Here is a 24764-nt window from a genome sequence, read left to right as displayed (position 1 = left end):
GAACGCCAAACATAAAAATGTTGATAACTTTGGAAAAACACTTCAGACAGCTTAGATTTGATGTGCAACTACTAGAAATACCCTTTCTGCTATAGTGGGCGGTGAAAATTTCATGTTCTGAAGCTTCCCTGCAAAGTTATGGCACAATGCAGAAAACGCGTTTTCAGACTGAGGATAAGGTGGGTTCTAGAACGCCAAACATAAAAACGTTGATAACTTTGGAAAAACAATTCAGGCAGCTTAGCTTTGATGTGCAACTACTAGAAGGACCCTTTCTGCTATAGTGGGAGGTGAAAATTTCATGTTCTGAAGCTTCCCTGCAATGTTATGGCACAATGCAGGAAACGCGTTTTCAGCCTGAGATAAGGTTGATTCCGGAACGCCAAACGTAAAAATGTTGATAACTTTGGAATAACACTTCAGACAGCTTAGATTTGATATGCAACTACTTGAAAGACCCTTTCTGCTATAGTGGGAGGTAAAAATTTCATGCTCGGAAGCTTCCATGCAAAGTTATGGCACAATGCAGACAACGCGTTTTCAGCCTGAGATAAGGTCGATTCCGGAACGCCAAACATAAAAATGTTGATAACTTTCGAAAAACACTTCAGACAGCTTAGATTTGATGTGCAACTACTGGAAAGACCCTTTCTGCTATAGTGTTAGGTCAAAATTTCATGTTCTGAAGCTTCCCTGGAAAGTTATGGGACAATGCAGAAAATAATTTTTCATCCTGAGATATGGTCGATTCTGTAACGCCAAACATTAAAATGTTGATAACTTTGGAAAAACACTTCAGACAGCTTAGATTTGATGTGCAACTACTAGAAAGACCCTATCCGCTTTAGTGGTAGGTTAACATTTCATGTTCTGAAGCTTCCCTGAAAAGTTATGGCACAATGCAGAAAACGCGTTTTCAACCTGAGATAAGGTTGTTTCTGGAACGCCAAACATAAAAATGGTGTTAACTTTGGAAAAACACTTCAAACAGCTTAGATTTGATGTGCAACTACTAGAAAGACCCTTTCTGCTATAGTGGGGGGTGAAAATTTGATGTTCTGAAGCTTCCCTGCAAAGTTATGGCACAATGCAGAAAACGCGTTTTCAGCCTGAGACAAGGTCAATTACGGAACGCCAAATATAAAAATATGATAACTTTGAAAAAACACTTCAAACAGCTTAGATTTGATGTGCAACTATTAGAAAATCCCTTTCTGCTATAGTGGGAGGTGAAAATTTCATGTTCTGAGGCTTCCCTGCAAAGTTATGGCACAATGCTGAAAACGCGTTTTCTGCCAGAGATAAGGTCGATTCCGGAAAGCCAAACATAAAAATGTTGATAACTTTGGAAAAACACTTCAGACAGCTTAGATTTGATGTGCAACTACTGAAAAAAGCCTTTCTGCTATAGTGGGAGTTGAAAATTTCATGTTCTGAAGCTTCCCTGCAAAGTTATGGCACAATGCAGAAAACGCGTTTTCAGCATGAGACAAGGTCAATTACGGAACGCCAAACATAAAAATGTTTAAAACTATCGAAAAACACTTCAGACAGCTTAGATTTGATGTGCAAGTAGGAGAAAAACCCTTTCTGCTTTAGTGGGAATTGAAAATTTCATGTTCTGAAGCTATCCTGCAAAGTTATGGCGCAATGCGTAAAACGCGTTTTCAGCCTGAGATAAGGTTGATTCCGGAACGCCAAACATAAAAATGTTGATAACTTCGGAAAAACACATCAGTCAGCTTAGATTTGACGTGCAACTACGAGAAAGACCCTTTCTGCTATAGTGGGATGTGAAAATGTAATGTTCTGAAGCTTTATGCAAAGTTATGGCACAATGCGTAAAACGCGTTTTCAGCCTGAGATAAGGTCGATTCCGGAACGCCAAACAGAAAAATGTTGATAACTTTGGAATAACACTTCAGACAGCTTAGATTTGATGTGCAACTACTAGAAAGACCCTTTCTACTATAGTGGGAGGTGAAAATTTGATGTTCTGTAGCTTCCCAGCAAAGTTATGGCACCATACGCAAAAACGCGTTTACAGCCTGAGATAAGGTCGATTCCGGAACGCCAAACATAAAACTGTTGATAACTTTGGAAAAACATTTCAGACAGCTTAGTTTTGATCTGCAACTACTAGAAAGACCCTTTCTGCTATAGCGCAATTTTAAAATTTCATGTTCTGAAGCTTCCTTGTAAAGTTATGGCACAATGCAGAAAACGCGTTTTCAGCCTGAGATAAGGTCGATTCCGGAACGCCAAACATTAAAATGTGGATAACTTTGGAAAAACACTTCAGACAGCTTAGATTTGATGTACAACTACTAGAAAGGCCTTTTCTGCTATAGCGCAATTTTAAAATTTCATGTTCTGAAGCTTCCTTGCAAAGTTATGGCACAATGCAGAAAACGCGCTCACAGCCTGAGATAAGGTCGATTCCTGTACGCCAAACATAAAAAGGTTGATAACTTTGGAAAAACACTTCAGACTGCTTAGATTTGATGTGCAACTACTAGAAAGACCCTTTCTGCTATAGTGGGAGGTGAAAATTTCATGTTCTGAGGCTTCACTGCAAAGTTATGGCACAATGCTGAAAACGCGTTTTCAGCCAGAGATAAGGTGGGTTCCGGAACGCCAAACATAAAAATGTTGATAACTTTGGAAAAACACTTCAAACAGCTTAGATTTGATGTGCAACTATTAGAAAAACCCTTTCTGCTATAGTGGGAGGTGAAAATTTCATGTTCTGAGGCTTCCCTGCAAAGTTATGGCACAATGCAGAAAACGCGTTTTCAGCATGAGACAAGGTCAATTACGGAACGCCAAACATAAAAATATGATAACTTTGAAAAAACACTTCAGACAGCTTAGATTTGATGTGCAAGTAGGAGAAAAACCCTTTCTGCTTTAGTGGGAGTTGAAAATTTCATGTTCTGAAGCTCCCCTGAAAAGTTATGGCACAATGCAGAAAAAGCGTTTTCAGCCTGAGACAAGGTGGGTTTCGGAACGCCAAGCATAAAAATGTTGATAACTTCGGAAAAACACTTCGCAGAGCTTACATTTGATGTGCAACTACTAGTAGGACCATTTCTGCTATAGTGGGAGGTGTAAATTTCAAGTTCTGAAACTTCCCTGCAAAGATATGGCACAATGCAGACAACGCGTTTTCAGCATCAGACATGGTCAATTACGGAACGCTAAATATAAAAATATGATAACTTTGAAAAATCACTTCAGACAGCTTAGATTTGATGTGCAACTACTAGAAAGACCCTTTCTGCTATAGTGGGAGGTGAAAATTTCATGTTCTGAAGCTTCCCTGCAAAGTTATGGCACAATGCAGAAAACGCGTTTTCAGCATGAGACAAGGTCAATTCTGGAACGCCAAACATAGAAATATGATAACTTTGGATAAACACTTCAGACAGCTTAGATTTGATGTGCAACTACTAGAAAGACCCTTTCTGCTATAGTGGCAGGTGAAAATTTCATATTATGCAGCTTTCCTGCAAAGTTATGGCACAATGCAGAAAACGCGTTTTCAGCCTGAGATAAGGTGGGTTTCGGAACGCCAAGCATGAAAATGTTGATAACTTTGGAAAAACACTTCACACAGCTTACATTTGATGTGCAACGTCTAGAAGGACCATTTCTGCTATACTGGGAGGTGTAAATTTCAAGTTCTGAAACTTCCCTGCAAAGTTATGGCACAATGCAGAAAACGCGTTTTCAGCCTAAGATAAGGTTGATTCCGGAACGCCAAACATAATAATGTTGATAATGTCATCGCTCCGCTTCCAGGCTCCGAGTCCTGGTTTTGCTTCTCTCCCTCTGTTCCTTTGGCACACGGCTCTAGCTCTCCTGGTTCTCGTGTCTCTCCCTGTGTCCGGCTTCTTTTGTTCCATTTGTTAGCTCTCCTGGTTCTCGTGTCTCTCCCTGTGTTCGGCTTCTTTCGTTCCATTTGCTAGCTCTCCTGGTTCTCGTGTCTCTTCCTGTGTTCGGCTTTTAGTTCTGTTTGCTAACAAGTTAATTGAACTCGTGGCTCTCTTTGTTTTCGTTCTCTTGTTCTGTGCGCTTGCTAGTTCTTTTGTTACACTGTTTAACCCTGCTGCCTTGAGTTAGTGTTTTTGGTTTCTTGCTGTTTGCCGTGTTTCTTGGTTTCTTTTGTAGTTTATTCTCGGTCTCATTTGTGATTTAAGTTCATTTAACTCCCGGTTCGGTGACGCTTTCTGTTTTGACTTTTTACTCATGTTTGTGCACTTCCGTTAGTATTGGTTACTCTGTTTTTACATTCTGTGTTCGCTCTGTTTCTCCCGGTTCGGTGACGCTTTCTGTTCTGTTTTAGTTTGTTTAATTATTAAATATTATTTATAATTCCCTCCTGCCTCCTGTGCCTATAACCACTTGCACTTGGGTCCTACACCACGTCCTCCTACGTGGCTTTAGCTCCCTCGTCCCTTCGTTCCCGTGACAGATAACTTTGGAAAAACACTTCAAACAGCTTAGATTTGATGTGCAACTACTAGAAAGACCCTTTCTGCTATAGTTGGACGTGAACATTTCATGTTCTGAAGTTTCCCTGCAAAGTTATGGGACAATGCAGAAAACGTTTTTTTATCCTGAGATAAGGTCGATTCCGGAACGCCAAACATAAAAATGGTGATAACTTTCGGAAAACATTTCAGACAGCTTAGATTTGATGTGCAACTACTAGAAAGACAATTTCTGCTATAGTGGTAGGTGAAACTTTCGTGTTCTGAAGCTTTCCTTCAAAGTTATGGCACAATGCAGAAAACGCGTTTTCAGCCTGAGATAAGATGTTTTCCGGAACGCCAAAAATAAAAATGTTGATAACTTTGGGAAAACACTTCAGACAGCTTATATTTGATGTGCAACTACTAGAAAGACCCTTTCTGCTATAGTGGGAGGGGAAACTTTCATGTTCTGAAGCTTTCCTTCAAAGTTATGGCAAAATGCAGAAAATGCGTTTTCAGCCTGAGATAAGGTGGGTTCCGGAACGCCAAACATAAAAATGTTGATAACTTTGGAAAAACACGTCAGACAGCTTGGATTTGATGTGCAACTACTACAAGGACCCTGTCTGTTATAGTGGGAGTTGAAAATTTCATGTTCTTATGCTTCCCTGCAAAGTTAAGGAACAATGCAGAAAACGCGTTTTCAGCCTGAGATAAGGTGGGTTCCGGAACGCCAAACATAAAAATGTTGATAGCTGTCGAAAAACACTTCAGACAACTTAGATTTGATGTGCAACTACTAGATAGACCCTGTCTGTTATAGTGGGAGTTGAAACTTTCATGTTCTGAAGTTTCCCGGCAAAGTTAAGGAACAATGCAGAAAACACGTTTTCAGCCTGAGGTAAGGTGGGTTCCGGAACGCCAAACATAAAAATGTTGATAACTTTGGGAAAAACATTTCAGACAGCTTAGATTTGAAGTGCAACTACTAGAAAGACCTTTTCTGCTATAGTGGTGCTGAAAATTTCATGTTCTGAAGCTTCCCTGCAAAGTTATGGCACAATGCAGAAAATGCGTTTTCAGCCTGAGATAAGGAGGGTTCCGGAACGCCAAACATGAAAATGTTTATAACTTTGGAAAAAACATTTCAGACAGCTTAGATTTGATGTGCAACTACTAGAAAGACCTTTTCTGCTATAGTGGGAGGTGAAAATTTCTTGTTCTGAAGCTTCCCTGCAAAGTTATGCCACAAATGCAGAAAACGCGTTTTCAGCCCGAGATAAGGTAGATTCCGGGACGCCAAACTTGAAAATGTTGATAACTTTGGAAAAACTCATCAGACAGCTTAGATTTGATGTGCAACTACTAGAAAGACACTTTCTGCAATAGTGGGAGGTGAAAATTTCATGTTTTGAAGCTTCCCTGCAAAGTTATGGCACAATGCAGAAAACGCGTTTTCAGCCTGAGATAAGGTGGGTTCCGGAACGCCAAACGTGAAAATGTTGATAACTTTGGAACAACATTTCAGACAGATTAGATTTGATGTGCAACTACTAGAAAGTCCCTTTCTGCTATCGTGGGAGGTGAAAATTTCATGTTCTAAAGGTTCCCTGCAAAGTTATGGCACAATGCGTAAAACGCGTTTTAAGCCTGAGATAAGGTCGATTCCGGAACGCCAAACATAAAAATGTTGATCACTTTGGAAAAACATTTCAGACAGCTTAGATTTGATGTGCAACTACTAGAAAGACCCTTTCTGCTATAGTGGGAGGTGAAAATTTCATGTTCTGAAGCTTCCCTGCAAAGTTATGGCACAATGCAGAAAACACGTTTTCAGTCTGAGATAAGGTTGATTCCGGAACGCCATACATAAGAATGTTGATAACTTTGGAAAAACACTTCAGACAACTTATATTTGATGTGCAACTACTAGAAAGACCCTGTCTGTTATAGTGGGAGTTGAAAATTTCATGTTCTGAAGCTTCCCTACAAAGTTATGGAACAATGCGGAAAACGCATTTTCAGCCTGAGATAAGGTTTTTTCTGGAACGCCAAACATAAAAATGGTGTTAACTTTGGAAAAACTCATCAGACAGCTTAGATTTGATGTGCAAGTATGAGAAAGACCCTTTCTGCTACAGTGGGAGGTGAAAATTTCATGTTTTGAAGCTTTCCTGCAAAGTTATGGCACAACGCGTAAAATGCGTTTTCAGCCTGAGATAAGGTCGATTCCGGAACGCCAAACATAAAAAGGTTCATAATTCTGGAAAAACACTTCAGACAGCTTAGATTTGATGTGCAACTACTAGAAAGACCCTTTCTGCTATCGTGGGAGGTGAAAATTCGATGTTCTGAAGCTTCCCTGCAAAGTTATGCCACAATGCAGGAAACGCGTTTTCAGCCTGAGATAAGGTCGATTCCGGAACGCCAAACATAAAAATATTGATAACTTTGGAAAAACTCTTTAGACAGCTTAGATTTGATGTGCAACTACTAGAAAGACCCTTTCTGCTATCGTGGGAGGTGAAAATTTCATGTTCTGAAGCTTCCCTGCAAAGTTATGTCACAATGCAGAAAACGAGTTTTCAGCCTCACATAAGGTCAATTCCGGAACGCCAAACATAAAAATGTTAATAACTTCGGAAAAACACTTCAGACAGCTTAGATTTGATGTGCAACTACTAGAAAGACCCTTTCTGCTATAGTGGGAGGTGAAATTTTTTTGTTCTGAAGCTTCCCTGCAAAGTTAAGGCGCAATGCAGAAAACGCATTTTCAGCCTCACATAAGGTCGATTCCGGAACGCCAAACATAAAAATGTTGATAACTTCCGAAAAACACTTCAGACAGCTTAGATTTGATGTGCAACTACTCGAAAGACCCTTTATGCTATAGTGGGAAGTTAAAATTTCATGTTCTGAAAATTCCCTGCAAAGTTATGTCACAATGAAGAAAACACGTATTCAGCCTGAGATAAGGTGGGTTCCGGAACGCCAAACATAAAAATGTTGATAACTTTGGAAAAACTCTTTAGACAGCTTAGATTTGATGTGCAACTACTAGAAAGACCCTTTCTGCTATAGTGGGAGTTGAAATTTTCATGTTCTGAAGCTTCCCTGCAAAGTTATGTCACAATACAGAAAACGCGATTTCAGCCTCACATAAGGTCAATTCCGGAACGCCAAACGTAAAAATGTTGATAACTTCGGAAAAACACTTCAGACAGCTTAGATTTGATGTACAAGTACTAGAAAGACCCTTTCTGCTACAGTGGGAGGTGAAAATTTCATGTTCTGAAGCTTTCCTGCAAAGTTATGGCACAATGCGTAAAATGCGTTTTCAGCCTGAGATAAGGTCGATTCCGGAACGCCAAGCATAAAAAGGTTCATAATTCTGGAAAAACACTTCAGACAGCTTAGATTTGATGTGCAACTACTAGAAAGACCATTTCTGCCATTGTGGAAGTGAAAATTCGATGTTCTGAAGCTTCCCTGCAAAGTTATGCCACAATGCAGGAAACGCGTTTTCAGCCTGAGATAAAGTCGATTCTGGAACGCCAAACATAAAAATGTTGATAACTTTGGAAAAACACTTCAGACAGCTTAGATTTGATGTGCAAGTAGGAGAAAAACCCTTTCTGCTTTAGTGGGAGTTGAAAATTTCATGTTCTGAAGCTTCACTGCAAAGTTATGGCTCAATGCAGAAAACGCGATTTCAGCCAGAGATAAGGTCGATTCTGGAATGCCAAACATAAAAATGTTGATAACTTTGGAAAAACACTTCAGACAGCTTAGATTTGACGTGCAACTACAAGAAAGACCCTTTCTGCTATAGTGGGAGTTGAAAATTTAATGTTCTGAAGCTTCCCTGCAAAGTTATGGCAGAATGCGTAAATCGTGTTTTCAGCCTGAGATAAGGTCGATTCCGGAACGCCAAACATAAAAAAGTTGATAACTCAGGAAAAACTCTACAGACAGCTTGGATTTGATCTGCAACTACTAGAAAGACCCTTTCTGCTATAGTGGGAGGTGAACATTTCATTTTCTGAACCTTCCCTGCAAAGTTATGGCACAATGCAGAAAACGCGTTTTCAGCCTGAGATAAGGTCGATTCAGGAACGCCAAACGTAAAAATGTTGATAAATTTGGAAAAACATTTCAGACAGCTTAGATTTGATGTGCAACTACTAGAAAGAGCCTTTCTGATATAGTGGGAGGTTAAAATTTCATGTTCGGAAGCTTCCATGCAAAGTTATGGCACAATGCAGACAACGCGTTTTCAGCCTGACATAAGGTCGATTCTGGAACGCCAAACATAAAAATGTTGATAACTTTGGAAAAACACTTCAGACAGCTTAGATTTGAGGTGCAACTACTAGAAAGACCCTTTCTGATATAGTCGATGGTGAAAATTCAAAGTCCTGAAGCTTCCCTGCAAAGTTATGGCACAATACGTAAAACGCGTTTTCAGCCTGAGATAAGGTTGATTCCGGAACGCCAAACATAAAAATGTTGATAACTTTGGAAAAACACTTCAGACAGCTTAGATTTGATGTGCAACTACTAGAAAGACCCTTTCTGCTATAGTGGGAGGTGAACATTTGATGTTCTGAAGCTTCCCTGAAAAGTTATGGCACAATGCGTAAAATGCGTTTTCAGCCAGAGATAAGGTCGATTCCGGAACGACAAACATAAAAATGTTGATAACTTTCGAAAAACACTTCAGACAGCTTAGATTTGATGTGCAACTACTAGAAAGACCCTTTCTGCTATAGTGTTAGGTCAAAATTTCATGTTCTGAAGCTTCCCTGGAAAGTTATGGGACAATGCAGAAAACAATTTTTCATCCTGAGATACGGTCGATTCTGTAACGCCAAACATTAAAATGATGATAACTTTCGAAAAACACTTCAGACAGCTTAGATCTGATGTGCAACTACTAGAAAGACCCTTTCTGCTATAGTGGGAGGTGAACATTTCATGTTCTGAAGCTTCCCTGCAAAGTTATGGCACAATGCAGACAACGCGTTTTCAGCTTGAGATAAGGTGGGTTCCGGAACGCCAAACATAAAAATGTTGATAGCTTTGGAAAAACACATCAGACAGCTTAGATTTGATGTGCAACTACTAGAAAGACCCTTTCTGCTATAGTGGGAGGTGAAAATTTCATGTTCTGAACTTTCCCTGAGAAGTTATGGCACAATGCAGAAAACGCGTTTTCAGCCTGAGATAAGGTTGATTCCGGAACGCCATACATAAAAATGTTGATAACTTTGGAAAAACACATCAGACAGCTTAGATTTGATGTGCAACTACTAGAAAGACCCTTTCTGCTATAGTGGGAGGTGAAAATGTCATGTTCTGAACTTTCCCTGAGTAGCTATGGCACAATGCAGAAAAAGCGCTTTCAGCCTGAGATAAGGTGGGTTCCGGAACGCCAAAAAGTAAAAATGTTGATAACTTTCGAATAACATTTTAGACAGCTTAGATTTGATGTTCAAGTACTAGAAAGACCCTTTCTGCTATAGTGGGAGGTTAAAATTTCATGTTCGAAAGCTTCCATGCAAAGTTATGGCACAATGCCGAAAACGCATTTTCAGTCTGAGATAAGGTCGATTCCGGGACACCAAACATAAAAATGTTGATAACTTTCGAAAAACACTTCAGACAGCTTAGATTTGATGTGCAAATACTAGAAAGACCCTTTCTGCTGTAGTGGGATGTGAAAATTTCATGTTCTGAAGCTTCCCTGCAAAGTTGTCGGACAATGCAGAAAACGATTTTTCATCCTGAGATAAGGTTGATTCCGGAACGCCAAACATAAAAATGTTGATAAATTTGGAAAAACATTTCAGACAGCTTAGATTTGATGTGCAACTACTAGAAAGACCCTTTCTGCTGTAGTGGGAGGTGAAAATTTCATGTTCTGAAGATTGCTTGCAAAGTTATGGCACAATGCAGGAAACGCATTTTCAGCCTGAGATAAGGTCGATTCCGGAACGCCAAACATAAAAATGTTGATAACTTTCGAAAAACACTTCAGACAGCTTAGATTTCATGTGCAACCACTAGAAAGACCCTTTCTGCTATAGTGGGAGCTGAAAATTTCATGTTCTGAAGCTTCCCAGCAAAGTTATGGCACAATGCAGAAAACTCGTTTTCAGCCTGAGATAAGGTGGGTTCCGGAACGCCAAACATAAAAATGTTGATAACTTTCGAAAAACACTTCAGACAGCTTAGATTTGATGTGCAACTACTAGAAAGACCCTTTCTGCTATAGTGGGAGGTGAACATTTCATGTTCTGAACCTTCCCTGCAAAGTTATGACACAATGCGTGAAACGCGTTTTCAGCCTGAGATAAGGTCGATTCCGGAACGCCAAACATAAAAATGTTGATATCTTTGGAAAAACACTTCAGACAGCTTAGATTTGATGTGCAACTACTAGAAAGACCCTTTCTGCTATAGTGGGAGGTGAACATTTCATGTTCTGAAGCTTCCCTGCAAAGTTATGGCACAATGCGTAAAACGCGTTTTCAGCCTAAGATAAGGTCGATTTCGGAACGCCAAACATAAAAATGTTGATAACTTTGGAAAAACACATCAGACAGCTTAGATTTGATCTGCAACTACTAGAAAGACCCTTTCTGCTATATTGGGAGGTTAAATTTTCATGTTCAGAAGCTTCCCTGCAAAGTTAAGCAACAATGCAGAAAACGCGTTTTCAGCCTGACATAAGGTGGGTTCCGGAACGCCAAACATAAAAATGTTGATAACTTCCGAAAAACACTTCAGACAGCTTAGATTTGATGTGCAACTACAAGAAAGACCCTTTCTGGTATAGTGGGAGGTGAAAATTTCATGTTCGGAAGCTTCCTTGCAAAGTTATGGCACAATGCAGAAAATGCGTTTTCAGCCTGAGATAAGGTGGGTTCCGGATCGCCAAACATAAAAATGTTGATGACTTAGGAAAAACACTTCAGACAGCTTAGATTTGATGTGCAACTACTAGAAAGACCCTTTCTGCTGTAGTGGGAGGTGAAAATTTCATGTTCTGAAGCTTCCCTGAGAAGTTATGGCACAATGCAGAAATCGCGTTTTCAGCCTGAGACAAGGTGGTTTCCGAAACGCCAAACATAAAAATGTTGATAACTTTGGAAAAACACATCAGACAGCTTAGATTTGATCTGTAACTACTAGAAAGACCCTTTCTGATATAGTGGGAGGTTAAATTTTCATGTTCAGAAGCTTCCATGCAAAGTTATGGCACAATGCAGACAACGCGTTTTCAGCCTGAGATAAGGTCGATTCTTAAACGCCAAACAAAAAAATGTTGATAACTTTGGAAAAACACTTCAGACAGCTTAGATTTGATGTGAAACTACTAGAAAGACCCTTTCTGCTATAGTAGGAGGTTAAAATTTCATGTTCGGAAGCTTCCATGCAAAGTTATGGCACAATGCAGACAACGCGTTTTCAGCCTGACATAAGGTCGATTCTGGAACGCCAAACATAAAAATGTTGATAACTTTGGAAAAACACTTCAGACAGCTTAGATTTGAGGTGCAACTACTAGAAAGACCCTTTCTGCTATAGTGGGAGGTTAAATTTTCATGTTCAGAAGCTTCCATGCAAAGTTATGGCACAATGCAGACAACGCGTTTTCAGCCTGAGATAAGGTCGATTCTGAAACGCCAAACGTAAAAATGTTGATAACTTTGGAAAAACATTTCAGAAAGCTTAGATTTGATGTGCAACTACTAGAAATACCCTTTCTGCTATAGTGGGAGGTGAAAATTTCATTTTCTGAACCTTCCCTGCAAAGTTATGGCACAATGCGTGAAACGCGTTTTCAGCCTGAGATAAGGTCGATTCCGGGACGCCAAACATAAAAATGTTGATAACTTTGGAAAAACACTTCAGACAGCTTACATTTGATGTGCAACTACTAGAAAGACCCTTTCTGCTATAGTGGGAGGTGAACATTTCATGTTCTGAAGCTTCCCTGCAAAGTTATGGCACAATGCGTAAAACGCATTTTCAGCCTAAGATAAGGTCGATTCCGGAACGCCAAACATAAAAATGTTGATAACTTTGGAAAAACACATCAGACAGCTTAGATTTGATCTGCAACTACTAGAAAGACCCTTTCTGATATAGTGGGAGGTTAAATTTTCATGTTCAGAAGCTTCCATGCAAAGTTATGGCACAATGCAGACAACGCGTTTTCAGCCTGAGATAAGGTCGATACCGGATCGCCAAACATGAAAATGTTGATAACTTTGGAAAAACACTTCAGACAGCTAAGATTTGATGTGCAACTACAAGACAGACCCTTTCTGCTATAGTGGGATGTGAAAATTTCATGTTCTGAAGCTTCCCTGCAAAGTTATGGCACAATGCAGAAAAAACGTTTTCAGCCTGAGGTAAGGTCGATTCCGGACTGCCAAACATAAAAATGTAGATAACTTTGGAAAAACACTTCAGACAGCTTAGATGTGATGTGCAACTACTCGAAAGACCGTTTCTGCTATTGTGGGAGGTGAAAATTCGATGTTCTGAAGCTTCCCTGCAAAGTTATGGCACCATGCGTAAAACGCGTTTACAGCCTGAGATAAGGTCGATTCCGGAATGCCAAACATAAAACTGTTGATAATTTTGGAAAAACACTTCAGACAGCTTAGATTTGATGTGCAACTACTACAAAGACCCTTTCTACTATAGCGGGAGGTGAAAATTTCATGTTCTGAGGCTTCCCTGCAAAGTTACGGCACAATGCAGAAAACACATTTTCAGACTGAGATAAGGTGGGTTCCAGAACGCCAAACAAAAAAATGTTGATAACTTTGGAAAAACATTTCAGACAGCTTAGATTTGATGTGCAACTTCTAGAAAGACCCTTTCTGCTATAGTGGGATATGAAAATTTCATGTTCTGAAGATTCCCTGCAAAGTTATGGCAGAATGCGTAAATCGTGTTTTCAGCCTGAGATAAGGTCGATTCCTGAACGCCAAACATAAAAATGTTGATAACTTTGGAAAAACACTTCAAACAGCTTAGATTTGATGTGCAACTACTAGAAGGACCCTTTCTGCTATAGTGGCAGGTTAAAATTTCATGTTCTGTAGCTTCCCTGCAAAGTTATGGCACAATGCAGAAAAGGCGTTTTCAGCCTGAGATAAGTTGGGTTCCGGAACGCCAAACACAAAAATGTTGACAACTTTGGAAAAACACTTCAGACAGCTTAGATTTGATGTGCAGCTACTAGAAAAACCCTTTCTGCTATAGTGGGAGGTCAAAATTTCATGTTCAGAAGCTTCCATGCAAAGTTATGGGACAATGCAGAAAACGATTTTTCATCCTGAGATAAGGTCGATTCCGGAACGCCAAACATAAAAATGTTGATAACTTTCGAAAAACACTTCAGACAGCTTAGATTTGATGTGCAACTACTAGAAAGACCCTTTCTGCTATCGTGGGAGGTCAAAATTTCATGTTCCGAAGCTTCCCTGGAAAGTTATGGCACAATGCGTAAAACGCGTTTTCAGCCTGAGATAAGGTCGATTCCGGAACGCCATACATAAAAATGTTGATAACTTTGGACAAACACATCAGACAGCTTAGATTTGATGTGCAACTACTAGAAAGACCCTTTCTGCTATAGTGGGAGGTGAAAATTTCATGTTCGGAAGCTTCCATGCAAAGTAATGGCACAATGCAGACAACGCTTTTTTAGCCTGAAATAAGATCGATTCTGGAACGGCAAACATAAAAATGTTGATAACTTTCGAAAAACACTTTAGACTGCTTAGATTTGATGAGCAACTACTAGAAAGAACCTTTCTGCTATAGTGGGAGGTGAACATTTCATGTTCTGAAGCTTCCTTGCAAAGTTATGGCACAATGCAGAAAATGCGTTTTCAGCCTGAGATAAGGTCGATTCCGGAACGCCAAACATAAAACTGTTGATAACTTTCGAAAAACACTTCAGACAGCTTAGATTTGATGTGCAACGACTAGAAAGACCATTTCTGCTATAGTGGGAGGTTAAAATTTCATGTTCGGAACCTTCCATGCAAAGTAATGGCACAATGCAGACAACGCTTTTTTAGCCTGAAATAAGGTCGATTCTGGAACGGCAAACATAAAAATGTTGATAACTTTCGAAAAACACTTCAGACAGCTTAGATTTGATGTGCAACTACTAGAAAGACCCTTTCTGCTATAGTGGGAGGTGAACATTTCATGTTCTGAAGCTTCCCTGGAAAGTTATGGGACAATGCAGAAAACGCATTGTCATCCTGAGATTAGGTCGATTCCATAACGCCAAACATAAAAATGTTGATAACTTTCGAAAAACACTTCAGACAGCTTAGATTTGATGTGCAACTACTAGAAAGACCCTTTCTGCTATCGTGGGAGGTTAACATTTCATGTTCTAAAGCTTCCCTGCAAAGTTATGGCACAATGCGTAAAACGCGTTTTCAGCCTGAGATAAGGTTGATTCCGGAACGCCAAACATAAAAATGTTGATAACTTTGGAAAAACACTTCAGACAGCTTAGATTTGATGTGCAACTACTAGAAAGGCCGTTTCTGCTATAGTGGGATGTGAACGTTTCATGTTCTGTAGCTTCAATGGAAAGTTATTGAATAATGTGTAAAACGCGTTTTCAGACTAAGATAAGGTCGATTCCGGAACGCCAAACATAAAAATGTTGATAACTTTGGTAGAACACATCAGACAGCTTAGATTTGATGTGCAACTACTAGAAAGACCTTTTCTGCTATAGTGGGAGGTGAACATTTCATGTTCAGAAGCTTCCATGCAAAGTTATGGCACAATGCAGACAACCCGTTTTCAGCCTGAGATAAGGTTGATCCTGGAACGCCAAACATAAAAATGTTGATAACATTCGAAAAACACTTCAGACAGCTTAGATTTGATGTGCAACTACAAGAAAGGCCCTTTCTGCTATAGTGGGTGGTGAAAATTTCATGTTCTGAAGCTTCCCTGAAAAGTTATGGCATAATGCGGAAAAACGCTTTTCAGCCTGAGATAAGGTGGGTTTCGGAACGCCAAACATAAAAGTGTTAATAACTTTCGAAAAACACTTCAGACAGCTTTGATTTGATGTGCAACTACTAGAAAGACCCTTTCTGCTATAGTGGGAGGTGAAAATTTCATGTTCTGAAAATTACCTGCAAAGTTATGGCACAAAGCAGAAAACGCGTTTTCAGCCTGAGATAAGGTGGGTGCCAGAACGCCAAACATAAAAATGTTGAGAACTTTGGAAAAACACTTCAGACAGCTTAGATTTGATGTGCAACTACTGGAAAGACCCTTTCTGCTATAGTGGGAGTTGAAAATTTCATGTTATGAAGCTTCCCTGCAAAGTTATGGCACATTGCAGAAAACGCGTTTTCAGCCTGAGATAAGATCGATTTCGGAACGCCAAACATAGGAATGTTGATAACTCTGGAAAAAACACTTCAGACAGGTTAGATTTGATGAGCAACTACTAGAAAGACCCTTTCTGCTATCGTGGGAGGTGAACATTTCATGTTCTGAAGCTTCCCTGCAAAGTTATGGCACAATGCAGAAAACGCGTTTTCAGCCTGAGATAAGGTGGGTTCCGGAACGCCAAACATAAAAATGTTGATATCTTTCGAAAAACACTACAGACAGCTTAGATTTGTTGTGCAACTCCTAGAAAGACACTTTGTGCTATAGTGGGAGGTTAAAATTTCGAGTTCTGAAGCTTCCATCCAAAGTTATGGCACAATGCAAAAAAAGCGTTTAGAGCCTTAGATAAGGTGCGTTCCGAAACGCCTAACATAAAAATGTTGATAACTTTGGAAAAACACTTCAGACAGCTTAGATTTGATGTGCAACTACTAGAAAGACCCCTTCTGCTATAGTGGGGGGTGAAAATTTCATGTTCTGAAGCTTCCATGCAAAGTTATGGCACAATGCAGAAAATGCGTTTTCAGCCTGAGATAAGGTTGATTCCGGAACGACAAACATATAAATGTTGATAACTTTGGAAAAACACTTCAGACAGCTTAGATTTGATGTGCAACTACTAGAAAGACCCTTTCTGCTATAGTGGGAGGTGAAAATTTCATGTTCTGAAGCTTCCTTGCAAAGTTATGGCACTATGCAGAAAATGTGTTTTCAGCCTGAGATAAGGTTGATTCCAGAACGCCAAACATAAAAATGTTGATAACTTTGGAAAAACACTTCAGACAGCTTAGATTTGATGTGCAACTACTAGAAGGACCCTTTCTGCTATAGTGGCAGGTTAAAATTTCATGTTCTGAAGCTTCCCTGCAAAGTTATGGCACAATGCAGAAAATGCGTTTTCAGCCTGAGATTAGGTGGGTTCCGGAGCGCCAAACATAAAAATGTTGATAACTTTGGAAAAACACTTCAGACAGCTTAGAATTGATGTGCAACTACTAGAAAGACCCTTTCTGCTATAGTGGGAAGTTAAAATTTCATGTTCGGAAGCTTCCATGCAAAGTTATGTCACAATGCAGACAACGCGTTTTCAGCCTGAGATAAAGTCGATTCTGGAACGCCAAACATAAAAATGTTGATAACTTTCGAAAAACACTTCAGACAGCTTAGATTTGATGTGCAACTACTAGAAAGACCCTTTCTGCTATAGTGGGAGGTGAAAATTTCATGTTCTGAAGCTTCCTTGCAAAGTTATGGCACAATGCAGAAAATGCGTTTTCAGCCTGAGATGAGATTGATTCCGGAACGCCAAACATAAAAATGTTGATAACTTTGGAATAACACTTCAGACAGCTTAGATTTGAGGTGCAACTACTAGAAAAACCCTTTCTGCTATAGTGGGAGGTGAAAATTTCATTTTCTGAAGCTTCCCTGCAAATTTATGGCGCAAAGCGTAAAAAGCGTTTTCAGCCTGAGATGAGGTTGATTCCGGAACGCCAAACATAAAAATGTTGATAACTTTCGAAAAACACTTCAGACAGCTTAGATTTGATGGGCAACTACTAGAAAGACCCTTTCTGCTATAGTGGGAGGTGAAAATTTCATGTTCTGAAGCTCCCCTGCAAAGTTATTGCACAATGCGTAAAACGCGTTTTCAGCCTGAGATAAGGTCGATTCTGGAAAGCCAAACATATAATTGGTGATAACTTTGGAAAAACCACTTCAGACAGCTTAGATTTGACGTGCAACTACCACAAAGACCCTTTTTGCTGTAGTAGAATGTGAAAAATTCATGTTCTGAATCTTCCCTGCAAAGTTATGGCACAATGCAGAAAACGCGTTTTCAGCCTGAGATAAGGTCGATTCCGGAACGCCAAACAAAAAAATGTTAATAACTTTGGAAAAACACATCAGACAGCTTAGATTTGATGTGAAACTACTAGAAAGACCCTTTCTGCTATTGTGGGAGGTGTAAATTTCATGTCCTGAAGCTTCCCTGCAAAGTTATGGCACAATGCAGAAAACGCGTGTTCAGTCTGAGATAAGGTGGGTTCCGGAAGGCCAAACATAAAAATGTTGATAACTTTGGAAAAACACTTAAGACAGCTTAGATTTGATGTGCAACGACTAGAAAGACCCTTTCTGCTAAAGTGGGAGGTTAAAATTTCATGTTCTGAAGCTTCCCTGCAAAGTTATGGCAGAATGCAGAAAACGCATTTTCAGCCCGAGATATGGTCGTTTCCGAAACGCCAACCTAAAAAATGTTGATAGCTTTCGAAAAACACTTCAGACAACTTAGATTTGGTGTGCAATTACTAGAAAGACCCTGTCTGTTATAGTGGGAGTTGAAAATTTCATGTGATGAAGCTTCCCTGCAAAGTTTAGGAACAATGCAGAAAAAGCGTTTTCAGCCTGACACAAGGTGGGTTCCGGAACGCCAAACATAAAAATGTTGATAACTTTCGAAAAACACTTCAGACAACCTAGATTTGATGTGCAACTACTAGAAAGACCCTTTCTGCTACAGTGGGAGGTTAAAATTTCATGTTCTGAAGCTTCCCTGCAAAGTTATGGCACAATGCAGAAAATGCGTTTCCAGCCTGAGATAAGGTGGGTTCCGGAATGCCAAACATAAAAATGTTGATAACTTTGGAAAAAAACATTTCAGACAGCTTAGATTTGAAGTGCAACTACTAGAAAGACCCTTTCTGCTATAGTGGGAGGTGAAAATTTCATGTTCTGAAGCTTCCCTGCAAAGTTAAGGATCAATGCAGAAAACGCGTTTTCAGCCTGAGGTAAGGTGGGTTCCGGAAGGCCAAACATAAAAATGTTGATGACTTTGGAAAAAACATTTCAGACAGCTCAGATTTGAAGTGCAACTACTAGAAAGACCCTTTCTGCTATCATGGGAGGTGAAAATTTCATGTTCTGAAGCTTCCCTGCAAAGTTAAGGATCAATGCAGAAAACGCGTTTTCAGCCTGAGGTAAGGTGGGTTCCGGAAGGCCAAACATAAAAATGTTGATGACTTTGGAAAAACACTTCAGACAGCTTAGATTTGCTGTGCAACTACTAGTAAGACCCTTTCTGCTACAGTGGGAGGTTAAAATTTCATGTTCTGAAGCTTCCCTGGAAAGTAATGGCACAATGCAGAAAACGCGTTTTCAGCCCGAGACAAGGTCGTTTCCGGAACGCCAAACATAAAAATGTTGATAGCTTTCGAGAAACACTTCAGACAACTTATGTTTGATGTGCAACTACTAGAAAGACCCTGTCTGTTATAGTGGGAGTTGAAAATTTCATGTTCCGACGCTTCCCTGCAAAGTCAAGGAACAATGCAGTAAACGCGTTTTCAGCCTGAGATAAGGTGGGTTCCGGAACGCCAAACACAAAAATGTTGATAACTTTGGAAAAACACTTCAGACAGCTTAGATTTGATGTGCAACTACTAGAAGGACCCTTTCTGCTATAGTGGCAGGTTAAAATTTCATGTTCTGTAGCTTCCCTGCAAAGTTATGGCACAATGCAGAAAAGGCGTTTTCAGCCTGAGATAAGGTGGGTTCCAAAACGCCAAACGTAAAAATGTTGATCACTTTGGAACAACACTTCAGACAGCTTAGATTTGATGTGCAACTACTAGAAATACCCTTTCTGCTATAGTGGGAGGTGAAAATTTCATGTTCTAAAGGTTCCCAGCAAAGTTATGGCACAATGCGTAAAACGCATTTCCATCCTGAGATTTGGTCGATTCCGGAACGCCAAACATAAAAATGTTGATAACTTTCGAAAAACACTTCAGACAGCTTAGATTTGATGTGCAACTACTAGAAAGACCCTTTCTGCTATAGTGGGAGGTTAAAATTTCATGTTCTGAAGCTTCCCTGCATAGTTATGGCACTATGCAGAAAACGCGTTTTCAGCCTGAGATAAGGTGGGTTCCGGAACGCCAAACATAAAAATGTTGCTAACTTTTGAAAAAACATTTCAGACAGCTTAGATTTGATGTGCAACTACTAGAAGGACCCTTTCTGCTATAGTGGCAGGTTAAAATTTCATGTTCTGTAGCTTCCCTGCAAAGTTATGGCACAATGCAGAAAAGGCGTTTTCAGCCTGAGATAAGGTGGGTTCCGGAACACCAAACATAAAAATGTTCATAACTTTTGAAAAACACTTCAGACAGCTTAGATTTGATGTGCAACTACTAGAAAGACCATTTCTGCTATAGTGGGAGTTGAAAATTTTATGTTCCGAAGCTTCCCTGCAAAGTCAAGGAGCAATGCAGTAAACGCGTTTTCAGCCTGAGATAAGGTGGGTTCCGGAACGCCAAACACAAAAATGTTGACAACTTTGGAAAAACACTTCAGACAGCTTAGATTTGATGTGCAGCTACTAGAAAAACCCTTTCTGCTATAGTGGGAGGTCAAAATTTCATGTTCTGAAGCTTCCATGCAAAGTTATGGGACAATGCAGAAAACGATTTTTCATCCTGAGATAAGGTCGATTCCGGAACGCCAAACACAAAAATGTTGACAACTTTGGAAAAACACTTCAGGCAGCTTAGATTTGATGTGCAACTACTAGAAAGACCCTTTCTGCTATCGTGGGTGGTCAAAATTTCATATTCCGAAGCTTCCCTGGAAAGTTATGGCACAATGCGTAAAACGCGTTTTCAGCCTGAGATAAGGTCGATTCCGGAACGCCATACATAAAAATGTTGATAACTTTGGACAAACACATCAGACAGCTTAGATTTGATGTGCAACTACTAGAAAGACCCTTTCTGCTATAGTGGGAGGTGAAAATTTCATGTTCGGAAGCTTCCATGCAAAGTAATGGCACAATGCAGACAACGCTTTTTTAGCCTGAAATAAGATCGATTCTGGAACGGCAAACATAAAAATGTTGATAACTTTCGAAAAACACTTCAGACTGCTTAGATTTGATGAGCAACTACTAGAAAGACCCTTTCTGCTATAGTGGGAGGTGAAAATTTCATGTTCTGAAGCTTCCCTGCAAATTTATGGCGCAAAGCGTAAAAAGCGTTTTCAGCCTGAGATAAGGTAGATTCCGGAACGCCAAAGATAAAAATGTTGATAACTTTCGAAAAACACTTCAGACAGCTTAGATTTGATGGGCAACTACTAGAAAGACCCTTTCTGCTATAGTGGGACGTCAAAATTTCATGTTCTGAAGCTTCCCTGGAAAGTTATGGCACAATGAAGACAACGCGTTTTCAGCCTGAGATAAGGTCGATTCTGGAACGCCAAACATAAAAATGTTGATAACTTCCAAAAAACATTTCAGACAGCTTAGATTTGATGTGCAACTACTAGAAACACCCTTTCTGCTATAGTGGGAGGTGAACATTTCATGTTCTGAAGCCTCCCTGCAAAGTTTTGGCACAATGCAGAAAACGAGTTTTCAGCTTGAGATAAGGTGGGTTCCGGAACGCCAAATATAAAAATGTTAATAACTTTCGAAAAACACTTCAGACAGCTTAGATTTGATGTGCAACTACTGGAAAGACCCTTTCTGCTATAGTGGGACGTGAAAATTTCATGTTCTGAAGCTTCCCTGCAAAATTATGGCACAATGCAGAAAACACGTTTTTAGCCTGAGATAAGGTCGATTCCGGAACGCCAAGCATAAAAATGTGGATAACTTTTGTTCAACACTTCAGACAGCTTAGATTTGATGTGCAACTACTAGAAAGACCCTTTCTGCTATAGTGGGAGGTGAAAATTTCATGTTCTGAAGCTTCCCTGCAAAGTTATTGCACAATGCGTAAAACGCGTTTTCAGCCTGAGATAAGGTCGATTCTGGAAAGCCAAACATATAATTGGTGATAACTTTGGAAAAACCACTTCAGACAGCTTAGATTTGACGTGCAACTACCACAAAGACCCTTTTTGCTGTAGTAGAATGTGAAAAATTCATGTTCTGAATCTTCCCTGCAAAGTTATGGCACAATGCAGAAAACGCGTTTTCAGCCTGAGATAAGGTCGATTCCGGAACGCCAAACAAAAAAATGTTAATAACTTTGGAAAAACACATCAGACAGCTTAGATTTGATGTGAAACTACTAGAAAGACCCTTTCTGCTATTGTGGGAGGTGTAAATTTCATGTCCTGAAGCTTCCCTGCAAAGTTATGGCACAATGCAGAAAACGCGTGTTCAGTCTGAGATAAGGTGGGTTCCGGAAGGCCAAACATAAAAATGTTGATAACTTTGGAAAAACACTTAAGACAGCTTAGATTTGATGTGCAACGACTAGAAAGACCCTTTCTGCTAAAGTGGGAGGTTAAAATTTCATGTTCTGAAGCTTCCCTGCAAAGTTATGGCAGAATGCAGAAAACGCATTTTCAGCCCGAGATAAGGTCGTTTCCGAAACGCCAACCTAAAAAATGTTGATAGCTTTCGAAAAACACTTCAGACAACTTATGTTTGATGTGCAACTACTAGAAAGACCCTGTCTGTTATAGTGGGAGTTGAAAATTTCATGTTCCGAAGCTTCCCTGCAAAGTCAAGGAACAATGCAGTAAACGCGTTTTCAGCCTGAGATAAGGTGGGTTCCGGAACGCCAAACACAAAAATGTTGACAACTTTGGAAAAACACTTCAGACAGCTTAGATTTGATGTGCAACTACTAGAAAAACCCTTTCTGCTATAGTGGCAGGTTAAAATTTCATGTTCTGTAGCTTCCCTGCAAAGTTATGGCACAATGCAGAAAAGGCGTTTTCAGCCTGAGATAAGGTGGGTTCCAAAACGCCAAACGTAAAAATGTTGATCACTTTGGAACAACACTTCAGACAGCTTATGTTTGATGTGCAACTACTAGAAAGACCCTTTCTGCTATAGTGGCAGGTTAAAATTTCATGTTCTGTAGCTTCCCTGCAAAGTTATGGCACAATGCAGAAAAGGCGTTTTCAGCCTGAGATAAGGTGGGTTCCAAAACGCCAAACGTAAAAATGTTGATCACTTTGGAACAACACTTCAGACAGCTTAGATTTGATGTGCAACTACTAGTAAGACCCTTTCTGCTATAGTGGGAGGTGAAAATTTCATGTTCTAAAGGTTCCCAGCAAAGTTATGGCACAATGCGTAAAACGCATTTCCATCCTGAGATTTGGTCGATTCCGGAACGCCAAACATAAAAATGTTGATAACTTTCGAAAAACACTTCAGACAGCTTAGATTTGATGTGCAACTACTAGAAAGACCCTTTCTGCTATAGTGGGAGGTGAAAATTTCATGTTCTGGAGCTTCCTTGCAAAGTTATGGCACAATGCAGAAAATGCGTTTTCAGCCTGAGACAAGGTTGATTCCGGAACGCCAAACATAAAAATGTTGATAACTTTGGAAAAACGCTTCAGACAGCTTAGATTTGATGTGCAACTACTAGAAAAACCCTTTCTGCTATAGTGGGAGGTTAAAATTTCATGTTCTGAAGCTTCCCTGCATAGTTATGGCACTATGCAGAAAACGCGTTTTCAGCCTGAGATAAGGTGGGTTCCGGAACGCCAAACATAAAAATGTTGCTAACTTTTGAAAAAACATTTCAGACAGCTTAGATTTGATGTGCAACTACTAGAAAGACCCTTTCTGCTATAGTGGGAGTTGAAAATTTTATGTTCCGAAGCTTCCCTGCAAAGTCAAGGAACAATGCAGAAAACGATTTTTCATCCTGAGATAAGGTCGATTCCGGAACGCCAAACATAAAAATGTTGATAACTTTCGAAAAACACTTCAGACAGCTTAGATTTGATGAGCAACTACTAGAAAGACCCTTTCTGCTATAGTGGGAGGTGAACATTTCATGTTCTGAAGCTTCCTTGCAAAGTTATGGCACAATGCAGAAAATGCGTTTTCAGCCTGAGATAAGGTTGATTCCGGAACGCCAATGATAAAAATGTTGATAACTTTGGAAAAACACTTCAGACAGCTTAGATTTGATGTGCAGCTACTAGAAAAACCCTTTTTGCTATAGTGGGAGGTCAAAATTTCATGTTCTGAAGCTTCCATGCAAAGTTATGGGACAATGCAGAAAACTATTTTTCATCCTGAGATAAGGTCGATTCCGGAACGCCAAACATAAAGATGTTGATAACTTTGGAAAAACACTTCAGACAGCTTAGATTAGATGTGCAACTACTAGAACGTCCCTTTCTGCTACAGTGGGAGGTGAAAATTTCATGTTCTGAAGCTTCCCTGCAAAGTTATGGCACAATGCGTAAAACGCGTTTTCAGCCTGTGATAAGGTCGATTCCGGAACGCCATACATAAAAATGTTGATAACTTTGGACAAACACATCAGACAGCTTAGATTTGATGTGCAACTACTAGAAAGACCCTTTCTGCTATAGTGGGAGGTGAAAATTTCATGTTCGGAAGCTTCCATGCAAAGTAATGGCACAATGCAGACAACGCTTTTTTAGCCTGAAATAAGATCGATTCTGGAACGGCAAACATAAAAATGTTGATAACTTTCGAAAAACACTTCAGACTGCTTAGATTTGATGAGCAACTACTAGAAAGACCCTTTCTGCTATAGTGGGAGGTGAACATTTCATTTTCTGAAGCTTCCCACCAAAGTTATGGCACAATGCGTAAATCGCGTTTTCAGCCTGAGATAAGATCGATTCTGGAACGCCAAACATAAAAATGTTGATAACTTTCGAAAAACACTTCAGACAGCTTAGATTTGATGTGCAACTACTAGAAAGACCCTTTCTGCTATAGTGGGAGGTCAAAATTTCGTGTTCTAAAGGTTCGCTGCAAAGTTATGGCACAATGCGTAAAACGCGTTTTCAGCTTGAGATAAGGTCGAT

The sequence above is a fragment of the Synchiropus splendidus genome, chromosome 19 (assembly GCF_027744825.2).
Source record: "Synchiropus splendidus isolate RoL2022-P1 chromosome 19, RoL_Sspl_1.0, whole genome shotgun sequence".
In the NCBI taxonomy this organism is placed as follows: Eukaryota; Metazoa; Chordata; class Actinopteri; order Syngnathiformes; family Callionymidae; genus Synchiropus; species Synchiropus splendidus.
The sequence above is the reverse complement of the archived record's forward strand: the minus strand, read 5'-3'. Positions refer to the sequence as shown.